Source organism: Salmo salar, unplaced genomic scaffold, assembly GCF_905237065.1.
Source record: "Salmo salar unplaced genomic scaffold, Ssal_v3.1, whole genome shotgun sequence".
Lineage (NCBI taxonomy): Eukaryota > Metazoa > Chordata > Actinopteri > Salmoniformes > Salmonidae > Salmo > Salmo salar.
In genome coordinates, this window is record NW_025550940.1 from 423,027 (window position 1) to 444,001 (window position 20,975).

The 20,975-nt window shown below is 39.8% G+C and overlaps 1 pseudogene; it reads right to left on the reverse strand.

The window, feature by feature from the left end:
- Positions 1 to 1,224: 1,224 nt before the first annotated feature.
- LOC123740620 (zinc finger protein 436-like) lies at positions 1,225 to 19,944 on the reverse strand (annotated as a pseudogene).
- Between the last annotated feature and the right edge of the window lie 1,031 nt (positions 19,945 to 20,975).

The following is a 20,975-nucleotide window of genomic DNA, read 5'->3' on the forward strand; positions in this document are numbered from 1 at the left end:
GCAAGAATGTCAATATAATTGCACAAAAAAATTGTCAGTTGGTTGCATAAATAATTATCATTACTAAATGTTACATGAAATGTAAATATGAAATATTTGGTGGGATATCCCCAATGTCAAAACCCAGTTTTAACTTGTCTACATCAATAACCAATATGCAGAAACAGTTTGGGATATATTGAAAAACTAAACATAAAATGTGCTATATACACAAACATCTGCCACAATAATCATAATACTTGTATTTTTTTAAACAAGCAGCTTAAAACTGCACAAGCACCAAAAACGCTGTTGTTTTGATAAGTAGCAATAAATCACTGATATCGATTAGGGGGGAAATCAGGTTGTACATGATGTTGAAACTCACACAACTAAAAAAACTCATGGAAATGGGAGAAATATTTTACCTCACAGATTAGAGGACAACCTGCAGAAGACAGTCAGCTACATTTTGGAGTGATGCATTTAAATGTAGGGGTCGCTAAACAAAGGAACACAACACTTATTTGTCATCACTCATCGATATCATGCTGAAATCAATTGTGTGACAGGAGGGAGATGAGGTTGCACTTCCTGTTAAAAGTAACAACTCAAAAACCACATGGAATCTGGGAATAATGTGTACATCACTGGTTAGAGGACAATTTGAAGAAAACAGCTCGCTACATTTTGAAGTGTTGCATTGTGATTCAAGTGGGTCACCAACATGGTAAGTGTAACAACTTTTTTGTTAGTAACTTTTTGTTAAATCACATAAATAGTACTCTTTCAATTCAGAGCCTGGATTTTTCCCGAGGCTAATATCCATATCATGTTGAAATCAATAGAACAGGGGACAAACGTTTAGGGTTCTACATTGTGACATCATTAAAATTCTCCGACTACAATGTTAAAACATTCTACATTGTGACATTAATTCATTTATATCATGAAACAACTCCTTCATGTATGTATTCTTTGATATTTGATCAGAGATCTTTTATCAGATTATCTCTGGGTACAGCTATGAGGTTTCTCTTCTGTGTGTGTTCTCTGGTGTACAGTCCTCTGCCCAGATCGACCAAACCTCTTCCCACATTGAGCACAGATATAAGGTTTCTCTCCTGTTTGTGTTCTCTGGTGGTATGTTAGGCGGCTTTGCTGAGTAAAACTCTTCCCACATTGATCACAGCTATAAGATTTCTCTCCTGTGTGTGTTCCCCTGTGGTATATCAGGCTGCTTGACTGAGTAAAACTTTTCCCACATTGATTACAGCTATAAGATTTCTCTCCTGTGTGTGTTCTCTGGTGTGATATCAGGTTGCATAGCTGAGTAAAACTTTTCCCACATTGATTACAGCTACAATGTTTCTCTCCTGTGTGTATTCTCTAGTGCACTGTCAGATCTCCAGATTGACAAAAACCTTTTCCACATTGACCACAGCTGTAAGGTTTCTCTCCTGTGTGTATTCTCTGGTGTGAAGTCAGAGAGCCAGATGTAGTAAAACTCTTCCCACATTGATCACAGCTATAAGATTTCTCTCCTGTGTGTGTTCTCTGGTGCACTGTCAGATCTCTAGATTGACAAAAACCTTTTCCACATTGATGACAGCTATATGGTTTCTCTCCTGTGTGTATTCTCTGGTGTGAAGTCAGAGAGCCAGATGTAGTAAAACTCTTCCCACATTGACCACAGATATAAGGTTTCTCTCCTGTGTGTGTTCTCTGGTGCACTGTCAGATAGCGAGACTGACTAAAACTCTTCCCACATTGATGACAGCTATAAGATTTATCTCCTGTGTGTATTCTCTGGTGTGATATCAGGCTGGTTGACTGAGTAAACCTCTTCCCACATTGACTACAGCTATAAGGTTTCTCTCCTGTGTGGATTCTCTGATGAATTTTAATGCCTGATGAGGTGAATCTCTTCCCACAGTCAGAGCAGCAGTGAGTTCTCTTCCCTGTGGGTCTCTGCAGGTGTTTCTTGAGGTGTTCTGATCTGGAGAGACTCTTCTCTGCCTGTTCAGCATCATGAGGTTGCTGAGGCTCCACAGAGGATCCACGATAGTCCCGTATCTCTCCTGTGTGAACAACAAAGTCAGACAGATGGTTAAAGGCCCACAACAGCAGTAATCCACTGTAAAAGGTGATGCCAACAGCGTAGCCATGATGTTGTACAACAATTGACGTCTGTAATGAATGTAAAAATTATTTGACAATTGTCTTAAAATGAGCAAGAATAGTCATATTTTAGTAGTAACTGATGATTGTAGGCTAGAAATAAGTTATTCATGTTGTTGAAACTCTAAGCAGTGTACCAGACGACTTTTGGTCTCCAATAAAGGCCCCTTTCTGTGTTTTCTAAAATTGCGGCACGAGTGCGATGCACATGAAATTTGATTGCAGAAACTCCTCCTTGCTAATGAGGAAACCACTAGTTATGGATGTACTATATCTGCCTGGAGCAAAAATGGCGAGCAAAGATTTTAGTTTTTCACAATGTATTCTGAATGTGAATGGGTTTAAACTCAGGGGAGTAACCTCCATTTCCAGGTTGCTTATGAGTACATTTCACAATACTTTGGATTATAATTGTAAGGCTTGTTTGAATGTCCTGTTTAATATAATGTTTGCTACAGTTTTAAGAATTATGTGTAATTATAGAAGAACCACGTTAATAAAAGTATCCATTTGGGTGTTGTCAATAAAAGTTAAGATTTTATTTTTATTTCACCTTTGTTTAACCAGGAAGGCCAGTTGAGAACAAGTTCTCATTTATAACTGTGACCTGGCCAAGATAAAGCAAAGCAGTGCGACAAAAAAACAACAGAGTTACACGTTGGATAAACAGAAGTACAGTCAATAACACAATAGAAAAATCTATATACAGTGTGTGCAAATGGAGTACGGAGGTAAGTCAATAAATAGGCCATAGAAGCGAAGTAATTACAATTTAGCAAATTAACACTGGAGAGATAGATGTGCAGATGATGATGTGCAAGTAGAAATACTGGGCAAAAAAAGTAAATAAAAACATGAGGATGAGGTAGGCAGTTGGATGGGCTATTTACAGATGGGCTGTGTACAGCTGCAGCGATCGGTAAACTGCTCAGATAGCTGATGCTTAAAGTTAGTGAGGTAGATATAAGTCTCCAACTTCAGCGAATTTTGCAATTCGTTGCAGTCACTGGCAGCAGAGAACTGGAAGGAAAGGCGGTCAAAGTGGGTGTTGGCTTTGGGGATGACCAGTGAGATATACCTCCTGGAGCGCGTGCTATGGGTGGGTGTTGCTATGGTGACCAGTGAGCTGAGTGAAGGCGGCCTAGCAAAGACTTATAGATGACCTGGAGCCAGTGGGTTTGGCGACGAATATGTAGCGAGGGCCAGCCGACGAGAGCATACAGGTCCCAGTGGTGGGTGGTATATGGGGCTTTGGTGACAAAACGGATGGCACTGTGATAGACTGCATCCAGTTTGCTGAGTAGAGTGTTGGAGGCTATTTTGAAAATGACATCGCCAAAGTCAAGGATCGGTAGGATAGTCAGTTTTACAAGGGTATGTGAGTGAAGGAGGCTTTGTTGCAAAATAGGAAGCCAATTCTAGATTTAATTTTGGATTGGAGATGCTTAATATTAGTCTGGAAGGAGAGTTTACAGTCTAGCCAGACACCTAGGTATTTATAGTTGTCCACATATTCTAAGTCAGAACCATCCAGAGTCGTGATGCTGGACGGGCGGGTGCGGGCAGCGATCGGTTATAAGCGATTAGCGATTCGTTTTACTAGCGTTTAAGAGCAGTTGGAGGCCACGGAACGAGTGTTCTATGGCATTGAAGCTCGTTTGGAGGTTTGTTAACCTGTTGGGGGTAGGGGGCAGTATTTACACGGCCGGATAAAAAACGTACCCGATTTAATCTGGTTATTACTACTGCCCAGAAACTAGAATATGCATATAATTATTAGCTTTGGATAGAAAACACTCCAAAGTTTCTAAAACTGTTTTAATGGTGTCTGTGAGTATAACAGAACTCATTTGGCAGGCCAAAACCTGAGAAGATTCTGTACAGGAAGTGGCCTGTCTGACCATTCCTTGAATTTCTTGGCTCTGTTTAAAGAAAATGTAGGATCTTTGCTGTAACGTGACACTTCCTACGGCTCCCATAGGCTCTCAGAACCCGGGAAAAAGCTGAATGATGTAATTCCAGCCACTGGCTGAAAAACTTTAGCGCTTTTGGCAAGTGCTCTATCAGAGGACAATGGGCTTAGGCGCATGCACGAGACGACCCCATGTTTTTATTTTCTTTCGTCTCTGAACCTAAACACGCTTTCCCGGTCGGAATATTATCGCTTTTTTACGAGAAAAATGGCATAAAAATTGATTTTAAACAGCGGTTGACATGCTTCGAAGTACGGTAATGGAATATTTAGAATTTTTTTGTCACGAAATGCGGCGTGCTCGTCACCCTTTACCATTCGGATAGTGTCTTGAACGCACAAACAAAACAGAGGATATTTGAACATAACTATGGATTATTTTGAACCAAACCAACATTTGTTATTGAAGTAGAAGTCCTGGGAGTGCATTCTGACGAAGACAGCAAAGGTAACAACATTTTTGTTATAGTAAATCTGATTTTGGTGAGGGCTAAACTTGGTCGGTGTCTAAATAGCTAGCCCTGTGATGCCGGGCTATCTTCTGAGAATATTGCAAAATGTGCTTTCACCGAAAAGCTATTTTAAAATCGGACATAGCGAGTGCATAGAGGAGTTCTGTATCTATAATTCTTAAAATAATTGTTATGTTTTTTGTGAACGTTTATCGTGAGTAATTTAGTAAATTCACCGGATGTTTGCGGGGGGTATGCTAGTTCTGAACGTCACATGCTAATGTAAAAAGCTGGTTTTTGATATAAATATGAACTTCATTGAACAAAACATGCATGTATTGTATAACATAATGTCCTAGGGTTGTCATCTGATGAAGATCAAAGGTTTGTGCTGCATTTAGCTGTGGTTTGGGTTTATGTGACATTATATGCTAGCTTGAAAAATGGGTGTCTGATTATTTCTGGCTGGGTACTCTGCTGACATAATCTAATGTTGTGCTTTCATTGTAAAGCCTTTTTGAAATCGGACAGTGTGGTTAGATTAACGAGAGTCTTGTCTTTAAAATGGTGTAAAATAGTCATATGTTTGAGAAATTGAAGTAATAGCATTTCTAAGGTATTTGAATATCGCGCCACGGGATTACACTGGCTGTTGCGTAGGTTAACCTCTCTAGGGTAGGGGGCAGTATTTTCACGGCCGGTTGAAAAACGTACCCAAATTAAACAGCCTACTACTCGGGTACAGGAACTGGAATATGCATATTATTGGTAGATTTGGATAGAAAACACTCTGAAGTTTCTAAAACTGTTGGAATGATGTCTGTGAGTATAACATAACTCATATGGCAAGCAAAAACCTGAGAAGAAAGCAGGAAGTGAGAATTCTGGTGCTTGTAGTCCTTTCAAGTCATTGCCAATCGAACACACGGTGAGTTAGGGTTCATTTTGCACTTCCTAAGGCTTACACTGGATGTCAACAGTCTTTAAAAAGTTGTTTGAAGATTCTATGGTGAACACAGAGCCAACAAAGGAAGATGGAAGTTGTTGACCCATCAGTTCATTGGGGTGCATTCATGTGAGTTGGGACCTCTGGTTCCAAAACCTTTTTCAAGACACAGGATGGGTCCGGTTGGAATATTACTGAAGTTTCACGTTCTAAAGTCCCTAAAGATTGATGCTTTACAATGTTTGACATGTTTGAACGAACGTAAATAGATTTTTTTTTTGTTACTTTTCGTCGTGAAATTTTGGGCGCGCTTCCTACACTTGGAGTAGCTGAACTGAACGCGCGAACAACAAGGAGCTATTTGGACACAAATTATGAACTTTATCGAACAAAACAACATTTATTGTGGACCTGGGATTCCTGGAAGTGCCTTCTGATGAAGATTATTAAAGGTAAGTGAATATTTATAATGCTATTTATGCGTTTAGATGAGTCCAAGATGGCCGGTCTATAATTGCCTGCTGTTTTTTTCTGAGCACAGTACTCAGATTATTGCAAAGTGTGCTTTCCTCGTAAAGTTATTTTGAAATCTGGCAATGCGGTTGCATTCACGAGATGTTAATCTATAATTCTTTGAATGACAGTATAATATTTTAGGAATGTTTACGACGAGTATTTTTGTAGATTGTGGTGCTGATTCACCGCCAGTATTGGAGGCTAAATATTTTCTGAACATCACGCGCCACTGTAAAATGCTGTTTTTAGATATAAATATGAACTTGATTAGAACAAAAAATGCATGTATTGTGTAACATGATGTCCTAGGAGTGTCATCTGATGAAGATCGTCAAAGGTCAGTGCTTCATTTAGCTGTGTTTTGGGTATTTGTGATGCATGCTAGTTGCTAAGAAAATGGCGGTGTGGTTATTGTGTCGATGTACTCTCCTAACATAATCTAATGTTTTGCTTTCGCTGTAAAGCCTTTTGGAAATCAGACAACGGGGTTAGATTCAGGAGAAGTGTATGTATAAAACGGTGTAAAATAGTCCTATGTTTGAGAACTTTGAATTATGACATTTTGTGGTTTTAAATTTCACGCTCTGATTTTTCACTGGCTGTTGAATAGTGTGGGACGATTTCGTACCACCTTCCCGAGAGAGGTTAACACAGTGTCCAAAGAAGTGCCAGATGTATACAGAATGGTGTCAACTGCGTAGAGGTGGATCAAGGAATCACCCGCAGCAAGAGCAACATCGTTGGTATATACAGAGAAAAGAGTCGGTCTGAGAATTGAACCCTGTGGTACCCCCATAGAGACTGCCAGAGGTCCGGACAACAGGCCCTCCGATTTGACACACTGAACTCTATCTGAGAAGTAGTTGGTGAACCAGGCGAGTCAGTTATTTGAGAAACCAAGGCTGTTGAGTCTGCCGATAAGAATACAGTGATTGATAGAGTCGGAAGCCTTGGCCAGGTCGATGAAGACGGATGCACAGTATTGTCTTTTATCGATGCCGGTTATATCGTTTAGTACCTTGAGCGTGGCTGAGGGGCACCCGTGACCAGCTCGGAAACCGGATTGCAAACTGAAGGTACGGTGGGGATTCGAAATGGTCAGTGATCTGTTTCTTAACTTGGCTTTCGAAGACTTTAGAAAATGCAGGGCAGGATGGATATAGGTCTGTAACAGTTTGGGTCTAGAGTGTCACCCCCTTTGAAGAGGTGGGTGACCGCAGAAGCGTTCCAATCTTTAGGAATCTCGGGCGGTACGAAAGAGACTAGTAATAGGGGTTGCAACAATTGCGGCGGATAATTTTAGAAAGAGAGGGTCCAGATTGTCTAGCCCAGCTGATTTGTACGGGTCCAGGTTTTGCAACTCTTTCAGAAAATCAGCTATCTGGATTTGGGTGAAGGAGAAATGGGGGAGGCTTGGGCAAGTAGCTGCAGGGGGTGCGGAGCTGTTGGCCGGGGTTGGGGTAGCCAGGAGGAAACTATGGGCAGCCGTAGAGAAATGCTTGTTGAAATTCTCGATTATCGTGGAGTTATCGGTGGTGACAGTGTTTCCTAGCCTCAGTGCAGTGGGCAGCTGGGATGAGGTTCTCTTATTCTCCATGGACTTTACAGTGTCCCAGAACTTTTTGGAGTTAGAGCTACAGGAAGCAAATTTCTGTTTTGAAAAAGCTAGCCTTTGCTTTCCTAACTGACTGTGTGTATTGGTTCCTGACTTCTCTGAAAAGTTGCATATCGCGGGGACTATTCGATGCTAGTGCAGTACGCCACAGGATGTTTCTGTGCTTGTCGAGGGCAGTCAGGTCTGGAGCAAACCATGGGCTATATCTGTTCTTAGTTCTACATTTTTTGAAAGGGGCATGCTTATTTAAGATGGTGAGGAAATTACTTTTAAAGAACAACCAGGCATCCTCTACTGACGGGATGAGGTCAAAATCCTTCCAGGATACCCGGGCCAGGTCAATTAGAAAGGCCTGCTTGCAGAAAAGTTTTAGGGAGCGTTTGACAGTGATGAGGGTTGGTCGTTTGACCGCGGACCCATAACGGATGCAGGCGATGATCGCTGAGATCCTGATTGAAAACAGCAGAGGTGTATTTGTAGGGCAAGTTGGTCAGGATAATATCTATGAGGGTGCCCATGTTTACAGATTTAGGGTTGTACCTGGTGGGTTCCTTGATCATTTGTGTGAGATTGAGGGCATCTAGCTTGGATTGTAGTCCGGCCGGTGTGTTAAGCATATCCCAGGTTAGGTCACCTAATAGAACGAACTCTGAAGATAGATGGGGGCAATCAATTCACATATGGTGTCCCGGGCACAGCTGGGAGCTGAGGGGGTCTATAACAGGCGGCAACAGTGAGAGACTTATTTCTGGAGAGATACATTTTTTGAATTAGAAGCTCGAACTGTTTGGGCATGGACCTGGAAAGTATGACAGAACTTTGCAGGCCATCTCTGCAGTAGATTGCAACTCCTCTCTTTTTGACAGTTCTATCTTGATAGAAAATGTTGTGGTTGGGGATGGAAATCTCTGAATTTTTGGTTGCCTTCCTAAGCCAGGATTCAGACACGGCAAGGACATTAAGGTTGGCGGAGTGTGCTAAAGCAGTGAGTAAAACAAACTTAGGGAGGAGGCTTCTGATGTTAACATGCATGAAACCAAGGCTTTTCGATTACAGAAGTCAACAAATGAGAGTGCCTGGGGACACACAGGGCCTGGGTTAACCTCTACATCACCCGAGGAACAGAGGAGTAGGATGAGGGTACGGCTAAAGGCTATCAGAATTGGTCGAATAGTGCGTTGGGGAACAGAGAATAAAAGAAGCAGAATTCTGGGCGTGATAGGATAGATTCAAGGCATAATGTACAGACAGGGGTATGGTAGGGTGTGGGTACAGTGGAAGTAAACCTAGGCATTGAGTGATGATAAGAGAGGTTGCATCTCTGGAGGCACTAGTTATCCTAGGTGAGGTCACCGCATGTGTGGGAGGTCGGACAAAAGAGCTCTCTGAGTCATGTTGAGTGGGACTAGGGGCTCCGCAGTAAAACAAAACAATGATAACTACCCTAAACAACAGTATAGAAGGCATATTGACATTAGAGAGAGACATAAAGCAAGGCATAAAGCAATCACAGGTGTTAATTGGGAGAGCTAGCTAAGACATCAACGGGTAAGACAACAACAGCTAATCAGCTAAGACAACAACAACAGGTAAAGTGGCGATGAATGGGCAGAGAGGGTCAGTTAACTACACACAGGGCCTGAGTTTGAGGCTGTAGCCGACAGATAAACAAAATAAATAAAATGGAGACTCGTGATTAAAGGAACAATCCAGCAGGCATCAGCTATGTAGCCAAGTGATCATAGGGTCCAGTAAACAGGAATATATTAAACAGGGAAGCTGTTAGGTAGTCATTACTACGCTAGCCGGGAGATGCGCCTGGCTCGAGGCTAACTGTTGCTAGCTTCGGGACAAGGGTGTCACCGACGTCCTGCAAAGGCCGGTTGAGGGCACATCGGACGGAATTACGTCGGCAGACCAGTCGCGATGGATCGGCAGGGCTCCGTGATGACAAAGGGTCCAGGCCAATTGGCAAAAGAGGTATTGTAGCTGGAGTAATTTTGTTTGCTAGCCGGGAGATGCACCTGGCTTGAGGCTAACTGGTGCTAGCTTCGGGACAAGGGCGTTAGCCACTATAGCCACTCCGGTGCAAAGGTCCAGAGCTACGGCAGGAATCCGGTGACGTAGTGGCTTCTAGTCGTCTTAGTGAAGAGTCTGGGAGGCATCAGCTGTGTAGCTGAGTGATCATAGGGTCCACTGAGCAGGCCGGGAGATGGGCCTGGCTCAAGGCCTGGCTCAGCTAGCTAGCTGCGATTATTCGGTGTAATGGTCCAGAGCTTACGGCAGGAATACGGTGATGTAGTGGAGAAAAACAGTCCGATATGCTCAGGGTTGATATCGCGCTGTGCAGACTGGCAGGTATTATCCAGGCAAAAAGCAGCTGGTGTCTGAGCTAAAAAGGTAAAGCAGTGGCTAACAATGACTAAATAGCTAGTAGCTAATTAGCTTGTTAGCTTCTGATGGAGGTTCTAGCTATAAGGTCTAAAAAATAGCAGATCCGTATCATATTGGGTGAAGCGGGTTGCCGGAAGCTATATTTAATTTAAACATGGAAAAAGAGATTGAAATATTTTGCAATATATACAAAAAAAATACGAAAAAAACATAACATTTACAACAAACACATCTTACTGCTACGCCATCTTGGATTACAAGATGACTCAGTTAAAAACCATTGGATTTAGCAAACTCTGAAATGATTTAGTATTTCTGTGCCCATGAAAACTGTTTTCCCAGCGTAACATAAGGAGCCACTAAATGATACGTAGTTCGAGTGCATTCCAGAATACAAAGAAGTTCATCATATGACAAGCGTAACGTTATGACTATAACTACTGTTCCCTGAAGGAGGGAAACTAGGTACAACATACTATTAAATCCACATGTTATGACTATAATTACTGTTCCCTGAAGGAGGGAAACTAGGTACAACATACAATCAAAGCCCCGCCTTCCACAGGTGATGAGAGCGAGGCTTGGATTTATTCCTTAAATTTAATACCGCTCTTCACCGACCCAGGAAAGGGCGGGACCAAACAGGTGTTGTACCTCGTTTCCCTCCTTCAGGGAAGAGTAATTATAATCAAAGTTATACTCCCTTTCAATCAGTCAACATCGGTACAACATACTATGGGGAAATAAAATCATTCCCCAACTGACCCAAACGGACACTAAATGAAACGGCCCCTGGCAGACCACCCAGACCTGACCCCGCAAGATGCGTCAGTTGTCAATTTATTAATTGCCTTTTGTTTGAAACACTCCTGTCAATGTTGAGTAAGGATGCACACCTGATTACACATATAGAAGTAGGACTAGTCTACCTGGCCTGTGTGCAAATGTAGGCCTATAAATGTGCCCATTTGGTGATGTCAGATAGTATTTCTGATTGTCTTAACGCACCACCACTAATGAGTTGTGGAGCTTCTCAAAGTAATTTTTTTCACCTCGAACAGCAAGTAAACAAAGTCTAATTAAAAAATATATTTCTCCTTTATTTAACCAGGTAGGCTAGTTGAGAACAGGTTCTCATTTGCAACTGCGACCTGGCCAAGATAAAGCATAGCAATTCGACACATACAACAACACAGAATTACACATGGAATAAACAAAACATATTTAATACAGGCACAAAAGCAGCGTAGCCTAGTGGTTAAAATGTTGGACTAGTAACTGAAAGGTTGCCAGATTGAATCCCCGAGCTGACAAGGTACAAATCTGTTGTTCTGCCCCTGAACAAGGCAGTTAACCCACTGTTCCTAGGCCGTCATTGAAAATAAGAATTTGTTCTTAACTGACTTGCCTAGTAAAAAAAAAGGTTATGTTGATGACTGGCTCCCTCTAGTCATTTGTGAGTCTTATTTAATCAAACAGCGTGCTTAACCTCTTACATCTAGACGTTCCGCTAGCGGAACACCTGCTCTAATATCCAATGACGGGCGTGGCGCCAAATACAAACTCCTCAAAAATCCGAAAACTTCCATTTTTCAAACATATGACTATTTTACACCATTTTAAAGACAAGACTCTCCTTTATCTAACCACACTGTCCGATTTCAAAAAGGCTTTACAGCGAAAGCAAAACATTAGATTATGTCAGCAGAGTACCCAGTCAGAAATAATCAGACACCCATTTTTCAAGCTAGCATATAATGTCACATAAACCCAAACCACAGCTAAATGCAGCACTAACCTTTGATCTTCATCAGATGACAACCCTAGGACATTATGTTATACAATACATGCATGTTTTGTTCAATGAAGTTCATATTTATATCAAAAACCAGCTTTTTACATTAGCATGTGACGTTCAGAACTAGCATTCCCACCGAACACTTCCGGTGAATTTACTAAATTACTCACAATAAACGTTCCCAAAAAACCTAACAATTGTTTTAAGAATTATAGATACAGACCTCCTTTATGCAATCGCGGTGTCCGATTTTAAAATAGCTTTTCGGTGAAAGCGGAGCTTCTCAAAGGAATTTTTTCTTCATTTCCAAACAACACGTAAACAAAGTCTAATCAAAATCATTTGCGAATGACAATAGTTCCTCAAAGTATTTTCGTAAAATATTTCCAGCTCTCGCCCTTTCGATAACCACGCAGCATAAAAAGGGAAAAATGTAATTCTCTGATCCTGTGGAAATGTCATAAAATACCTGATTACTTCTTATCCTTTGCACAAATAGCCTACAGCTGTGTCTGTCAAGAACTCACTGGAGCAGGAAACTGAGGGTGTAGAATATTTTATACAATGTTGCAAGCTTGCTATCCGAGTTTCACTGACCCAGTTGATAGTTGATATAATGTTTCAGGTTTGTTGTAGACAGGCCATGTGCAGCCAAAGTGATTTCTAGGATATTTATTTTTATCACAATATTTTCTGACTGCAGAATGCAATGTTTTTATTTGTTGGCTTTATGTAGGCAATATTTTTACATAGTTGGCAATGGCAATAAAAGTTACTTTTAGATTTGTATAATTTTCATTTAGATTTAGATAGAATGTAGATTAATCACAGACAATGATTTTGAGATACTATTATAAATTAAATGAAACTGTTCCAGTAAAATGTGAATATGAAAATCATAACTGGCACCAGATCAGTAGAAATGGTCAGATAAATTGTCACTCTAAATGGAAAAGGTTGTCGACCGCTGGTGTAGACCATTACTGAAAACTTCAGGAGCATAACGGCAGAATTTACGAAGTCCAGCAGCAGCGGGGGGAGGAGGAGGGAAGAGTTTTTCTTGGTTAAATTGGTGACTGGCTCCCTCGAGTAACTTGTGTATCTGTAATTATTTAATCAAACAGCTTACAGCTTCAGACAAGTTCAGTACATACAGTTGATTTTATTAAAACACATGGAGTGATTGGTAGAAAGAACAGATGACTCTTGGTTGACCAAGAGATATTTTAGGTGGGGACAGCACTAGAACATGATTTTGGGGCTCCCGAGTAGCACAGCGGACACTGCATCTCAGTGCTTGAGGCGTCACTAAAGACACCCTGGTTCAAATCCAGGCTGTATCACAACCGGCTGTGATTGGGAATCCCATAGGGCGGCGCACAATTGGCCAAGCGTCATCCAGGGTAGGCAGTCATTGTAAATAAGAATTTGTTCCTAACTGACTTGCCTAGTTAAATAAAGGTTACATTTAATTAATAAAAAAAATAGTGTTTTATGACAAACCGTTTTCTACAAATCCATCAAGGCACCAACTTTGAGAAGGTTTTAAAACAAAGGTTTCAAACCAATTCATGAATGTATCTAGGTATGTAATGGCATGAAAAAAAAATTGGCTGAATATTATACAATGACTTATCAACAGCTGTAACAATTTGACCCCCACAAGAAATCTTCACTGGCAATTCTAGAATATACTATATAGCCTCAATCTGGTTAAAACGATAATTTTGACCTCATGGATGTCCAGCCTTTGTATTCATAGTGTAGTGAATTCAGGGGGTAGTCCTGAGCTGAACTCAAACCTGGGTCCAGCGACTGTCAAGCCAACACCTTATAACTGTTACGCCAAGATGTCTGAACTTCTTGATGAGGTTGCTAGGTGTTGGGTTACGGTTTCCACAATAGCTTTCTCTATGAATTTGAGAGTGGTTACATTTCTCCAGACCCCATTCCTCAGCTGTTTACCAAACCAAGTCTCTGGGCAGCCATTTTGTTGCTGTTTAAAAAACCCACACAACCCATCAATCTGCAGTTCAAACACTGTTTTGGTAATAAGATGATGGGGTTGGAGAAATGTAACTACTTTCAAATTCATAGACAGAACTATGGATGCAAGGACTGACCATCCATAATATCAACATTATAGTTTTAACCATGTTGAGGCTATACAGTGTTGATTTACATTGTTTCTAAACATTGGAGTAAAAAAAGCTTATTTGGGGTTCTGGTGGGGTACAACAGTTGAACTAAGCTCATGAGGCATGTGTTATATTCTTCAAGAATCAATGGCTATAAATAAATCATTTTAAAGTCACAATATAGGTGTAGCAATTGCAGATTTCCGCTTTAACAGAGTTTGTGCCTCTGTTTTTAAGACAGTACTTACTAGTGTTAATCAGGGAACGGTTTCTCAAAACCATCTTATGGCTAAGTTCACCGTTAGAACCATTGGACGCCTTAAGATGCGTTTGGGAAACCGGGACCAGATATCCAGTTTCCTCTTCTTCTTCCTCCCTTTTCAATGTAACAGTCATCTCCCCCTCCTCCTCTTTCACAGTAACGGCCTCACCCACTACATCTTGTTTTACTGTGATGTCCTCCTCTTCTTTAGCAGGAGAGTAGCTCAGTGACCGCATGGTTGGGAATGTTAGCTAGGCTAATGCTAAATTAACCAGCCCGCTAGCTGACCAATAACAACACCGTAAATATGAAATTAAATCTGATAACTAACTAGATGACAGAAGTGGTTTTAAAACACAGTGGCTAATATACACTAAAGCGTCTAATGAGCTTAATTGGTTCGGCTATTTTGTCTACAAGCTACCGAGGTGGCTGAATAACTGTTGCTGCTGTTGAAAGAAGCGTTCCGTCCACTATATTATACGTCACACCAACAGCATTACCTTAAATTCCCAGACCGCCATCTGCTGACTGGAGTGGGTAACGCAGTTGAGTAAAATGTCTATTTTATTTTCAGACAAGTTTGATTGTTGGAAGATTTTTTTACTCACCAGTGTAACAACACAGTGTGGTTAAACACTTAGTAAGCTAGTTGTAGTCACGATATGGTTACCTATAAGTACAAACAGTTATGTTTTTGCGTTATTACAAATGTATTGTAATGAAACAGCAGGGAGCAGGTCTCGAACCCTCGGCCTTCAAGCCCGAAGTCCAGCGCGCTATCGACTGTGCCGCAAAAGCTCGAACGGCAGAGTCAATATCCGCGCTTATAAACCCAGGGTCGTTACAGTATTAACTTATTTAGGGAAATCTTCTAAACTACCCACAATGCACTATTTTCCAACGTCATATGTATTATCAACTCTTTTTTTTTTATATATATATTTTTTTAGTTTGCACAAATCTTTATTTAACTTGTTGTAAATAACAGTAACATGCAAAACATAAACATAACATAACATAACAGCCAGAGGGAATCCAAAGAAATTAGAGAAAAATAAAAAAAACTATTATATCAAATCAAATACAGACATATATCGAATACATTTTTTTGACAAATTGTTTTGTATACGTTTTAAAGATTCTACGTACTGTTCCAAATCAGATAAAAAAATTAAGAAAAGGGGCTTTTTCTTCATAAATTTTGATTTGTGGATGAAAGATTTTCCTAATAAAATAAAGAGATTTATGACATACTCACGTTCAATTGTGGAATCAGTGTAGTAAAATAATATGTAAAACTTAGCAATATCAATGGTTTATGCAATTTGCGGCTAAGATATAGTTTTACATCAGTCCAAAACACTTCACTATATAAACAATTACAGAATAAGTGTTCAATAGATTCAGTTTCTAGTTCACAAAAACTGCATTCACTGGTAACGTCAAATATATATTTAGAAATTAAGCTATTACATGGATAGCATCTATGGATTATCTTAAAGGAGATCTCCTTTACTTTATTGGTCACCATAAATCTGTGTGGAGTGAGCCAAGCACGGTGCCAGTTTACATCAAACGATGAAGCCCAACAAAATATCGCAGAGGGAATAGACTTCCTGTAGGAAATATCCCTTATTAAACGATTGTTGAATTTCGTATCTAGTAGACCAATGCCATTCAACTGAATATCGCTTACAATCGGAGATATTACAAAATATGCATTATTCTGAAGTAAAGTTTTTATCCCACTAGGTATAGCTTTAATAACAGTGTCATATTCCTTGCTTGAAACCTCAAAGTTGTATATTTCCATAAATTCTCTCCGTGTAAATAGATTCCCACTGTTATTAACCAATTGGCTGACAAGAACAATGTTTTTTGAGAACCATTTATGGTTAAATAACATCTTATTTCTATGTAATATTGACCCATTGTTCCAAATAAAACATTTATGAGGTGAAAAGTTGTGTTTATACAACAAAGCCCAGCACATTAAAGCCTGCTTGTGAAAAACCGCCAGTTTCACAGGAATTTTACCCACAATATATGGACATTGTAGTAAAAAATTAAGCCCGCCGAACTTCTGAAAAACAAAATGAGGTATAATATTCCAGAAGCTATGAGGATTTTTTTATGTACCTTTTAATCCAGTTGACCTTTGATATCTGATTGAAGAGAGTGAAATCTAAGACATTTAGACCGCCATCACAAACCCTGTTGGTGATAACATCTCTTTTTATCTTATGTGGCTTGTTTTTCCATATGAAGTTGTACAAAAGCCTATCTAAGGTACAGCAAGTGAATTTGGGAATGTCAATAGATGAAAAAAGATAGGATGCACGAGATAGCCCCTCAGCTTTGGATAAAAGCACCCTTCCTTGAAGACTTAAATCCCTCCCTAACCATGAGGATATTTTTTTTTTTTGACAGATTCAGTTACAGGGTTCAAATTAAGATCATTCATAGCCTTAAGATTTTTGGTGATCTTTACACCGAGGAAGGTTACAGTATCTTTTTCAGAGATGTTACAATCTGCTGGGTTGACAGCTCCTTTCACAACAAACAACTCACATTTGGAAAGATTTAAAGTCAAGCCTGAGATTTTGGAGAACTGCTTCACGATATCCAATGCTAATCTAGCTTGAGATACATTTTTCAAAAAAAGTGAGGTGTCATCCGCCAGTTGGGATATCTTGATCTCTCTGGACTGGAATGTAATGCCTTCAAATGGACTTTTATGAACTAATGAGCATAACATTTGAGAAACTAACAAAAATAAAAAAGGTGAAATTGGACAACCTTGTCGTATTCCTTTGTAAATGTTAAATCTTGAGGATGTTCCATGACAGACTTTGATACAGCTATTGCCACCATTATACAGAGTTCTAATAGCATCAACAAAGAAACGACCAAATTTCAAATGCTTAAGACAATCAAAGATAAAATTGTGACTTACTGTATCAAATGCTTTCTGAAAATCCAGAAATAGGATAACAGGGAAGTCATCTAATAGATCACGATACTCAACCAAGTCTAATATCAGCCTCAGATTATTAGATATATGGCGCCCTTTCATAAACCCTGATTGACATTCATCAATCAGATCATTTAAGCAAGACTTTAACCTTTTTGCAAAGATTAAGGCTATAATTTTGTAGTCGTTATTTAGGAGTGTGATTGGACGCCAATTATCAATACTTAGGAGATCCTTGTGTGGTTTAGGTATAAGAGTAATAACCCCTTGCTTCAGAGAGGCAGGTAGTTCTCCCTTCTTTATAGCCTCCTTAAAGGTTTCAAGTAAAAAGGTGCTATTTCTTCAAAGAAGGTTTTGTAAAATTCAGAGGTTAATCCATCACAACCTGGAGATTTGTTCTTTTTTAACTGAGCAAGCCCGTACTGGATGTCCATAATGGATAAATCTTGGCAACAAGACTGATTGAGTTCTTCACTAATCGAATTAACATTCTCTATAGAATCAAGGAGATCCTTAGAGTCACTCAAATTGTTATCTAAGGAGTAAAGATTCTCATAAAATTTAGTGGTAAATTCTGATAACAACTCTCTATCCTCAGTGGTAACCCCATTAATTTTAAGTTTCCGAAGTGTGTTGAGTTCCCCTCTCCTCTTCTCCAAATTAAAAAAGTATCTACTGTTCTTTTCACCTTTTTCAAGCCATTGTTTTCTAGATCTTATGAAAGCTCCTCTAGCCTTTTCCTCATACAATGTATCTAGTTGATTCTGTAAATCATTCAATTTAGCTTTCTCATTAAGATCAAGATGCTCAATCTCTGTGATATCGGCAATTGTCTTAGAGAGTTCAGCTACCTCACATCTCCTTCTTAAAGCAAGCCGTTTTCCATAAGTAATACAGGCTGAGCGGATTTTAAATTTCATCAGTTCCCAATATTTCCCATATTCTGCATTAGATGTAGCTAAACTCCAGTAAACAGAAATTAGATTCTTAATCACATTTTTTAAATCATCATGCAATAACAATGAGTTATTTAGTTTCCAGTAACCACCAGAGTATTTCTTACCATCATTACTGCATATTCTTACAGTCAACCATATGACTTTATGATCCGTCAGGACTGCAGGCAGTATTTTTACCTCTACAGTGTTGGGCACAAGACTAGAGGTTATCACCCACAAATCAATTCTTGATTGTAAGGAACGATCTCTATTACTCCATGTGTATTGTATCTCTCCAGGGTTTTTTACTCTCTATATGTCAATTAAGTCCAGGCTTTGGCAGAAATTCACCAACTTGTTCACACCAATGTTAGGCCTATGAGGCAATCTATCAGTCTCATTAGAATAAACCATATTAAAATCTCCACCAACTATTATCTGACTGGATGGATATTTTCTCAGAAGATTTTTAAGAATTTCTTCAATTTCCTCTAGAAGTAAGTTATTTGGAGGACTAGAACAGTATCCATATACATTACACAACACAAATAATCTGTCCATGTGGTTGATGACCGCTACTAGCCAATGTCCATTGGAGTCCATTTGAGTAAACAAAAATTTCCCTTTGAAATTGTGTGCTAAAATTGCAACCCCAGCTGAATAATTTGTCCCGTGGGCCAAAAAAATGTCACTGCCCCACTGATTTTTCCAATAATTATAGTCCTCTTTGCATGAATGTGTTTCTTGAACGAATACAAGATCTGCGTTGCAGTCCTTACAAAAAAAAAAAAAAAAGCTTTTCTCTTCAACAGGTTACGTATCCACCTGGCATTGATTGACATAAACTTCAAGTCCATATCTATAGAATAGAAAGAAAAATCCTATGCAATCTCAACTTTACCCTCTCTATAAAAAGTTGCTTCATATATGTATTAACAGAATTCTTAACTTGTAAAATAGTAACACCATGTTTCAAAAGTAGAACGTTCAGTTTGCAGTGGGGAAGGAACTACCTTGTAAACCTACCGACAGAACAAATCAAATCACCCCGGTCGTATGTCTTTACCGTTGGCGAAAAAAGCTCTGATTCCCCTGTAGTATCCACCGTTTCCTTGATTTCGGGCCTGTTGTACGAGAGGCCACAATTTTGCCTTTGCTGCCTTGTCTGCTGCAGTCAAGTCCTCACCGAATCTAAGTTTTCTTTCTTTCAGAAAGGCGCTTTGATTTGCTTTCTTCCAAACTGCATCTCTCGCTGTGCGAAAAGCAAACTGGATGATGATCGATCGGCTGACGATGACATCTTGTTTTCTTCCCAATACGATGAGCGACATCCACAGCCATATCCATATATCCATCGGGGAAGTCCGGTGCCACACGGTTACAGATGTCTCTTACTAAGCGCTTCACATTCTCATCCTGGTCCTCGGGGACACCGTAAAGCCGTAGCCCCCACCTTCTCCGGTATCGCTCTGCTTCCGATAAGCGCTCTTGCATGTCTGCGATGGTCTTCTCCTGAGCAATGCATTTCTCAGACGTAGCAGTGTTTGCAAGTTTAAGCTCTTCGATACTCTTGTATGCATGATTCAGAGAGGTCTCGAGGTCAACTATTTTTGATGTGTTTTCGCGTATCATTTTCTCCAGACCGTCAGCTCTTTCGTTTACAGCATCGATTATGTTGATCTGTAGTTCGCGCAAAGATAATTCTTTATGTGTCTTTTTGGGTGCAGGACTATTGACTGCATTTTCAGAATCAACCGAATGTCCAGAATCCTCCATTTCTTCTCCTGAGGAGTCAGGTGGCGGTTTTTCTCCAACGTATGAGTGCTCAGCTAGCAACTGCCTTCTCCTCCCTTTGCTCTTTCGCACATTTTTTCCTTCCATTTCTCAAAGTTATGAATCAAATTATCGGTCAACTAAGTGTTGTTCTCTATTGTGTTTACTATAAGCCAAGTTCCGTTACATTTAAGTAAGTTTGAGAGGGATAAAAGTTAAGGTTACTCGGAGCAAGCTGAAATCTCGTCTACACTCGCCGCCATCTTCCAGCGCCTCCTACCGAGGTGGCTGAATAACTGTTGCTGCTGTTGAAAGAAGTGTTCCGTCCACTACATTATACGTCACACCAACAGCATTACCTTAAAGCCCCACATGATGTATTGTTACTTCATGTAGGAGCAGTATAGACCTAGTCTGTTCATTATATACATCTACATGATGTATTGTCACACCACGTAGGAGCAGTATAGACCTAGTCTGTTCATTATATACATCTACATGATGTGTTGTTACACCATGTAGGAGCAGTATAGACCTAGTCTGTTCATTATATACATCTACATGATGTATTGTTACACCATGTAGGAGCAGTATAGACCTAGTCTGTTCATTATATACATATACATGATGTATTGTTACACCATGTAGGAGCAGTATAGACCTAGTCTGTTCATTATATTCATCTACATAATGTATTGTTACACCATGTAGGAGCAGTATAGACCTAGTCTGTTCATTATATACATATACATAATGTATTGTTACACCATGTAGGAGCAGTATAGACCTAGTCTGTTCATTATATACATCTACATGATGTATTGTTACACCAACAAAAAAAAGGGAAATTATATTATTTTATACTAATACAATTACTCAGAGAAAGAGATTTAGTTTAAAATGTAATTCTGAAAAAAGGTAGGGGTCTGAATTATTGCCACCCATGTTTTCAATACTCCAGCACCTTCCCCTTGGGAGGATAACGACACTGAAACGTTTTATGGGATTAGAGAACAAATTGGGTGTGATCTTAG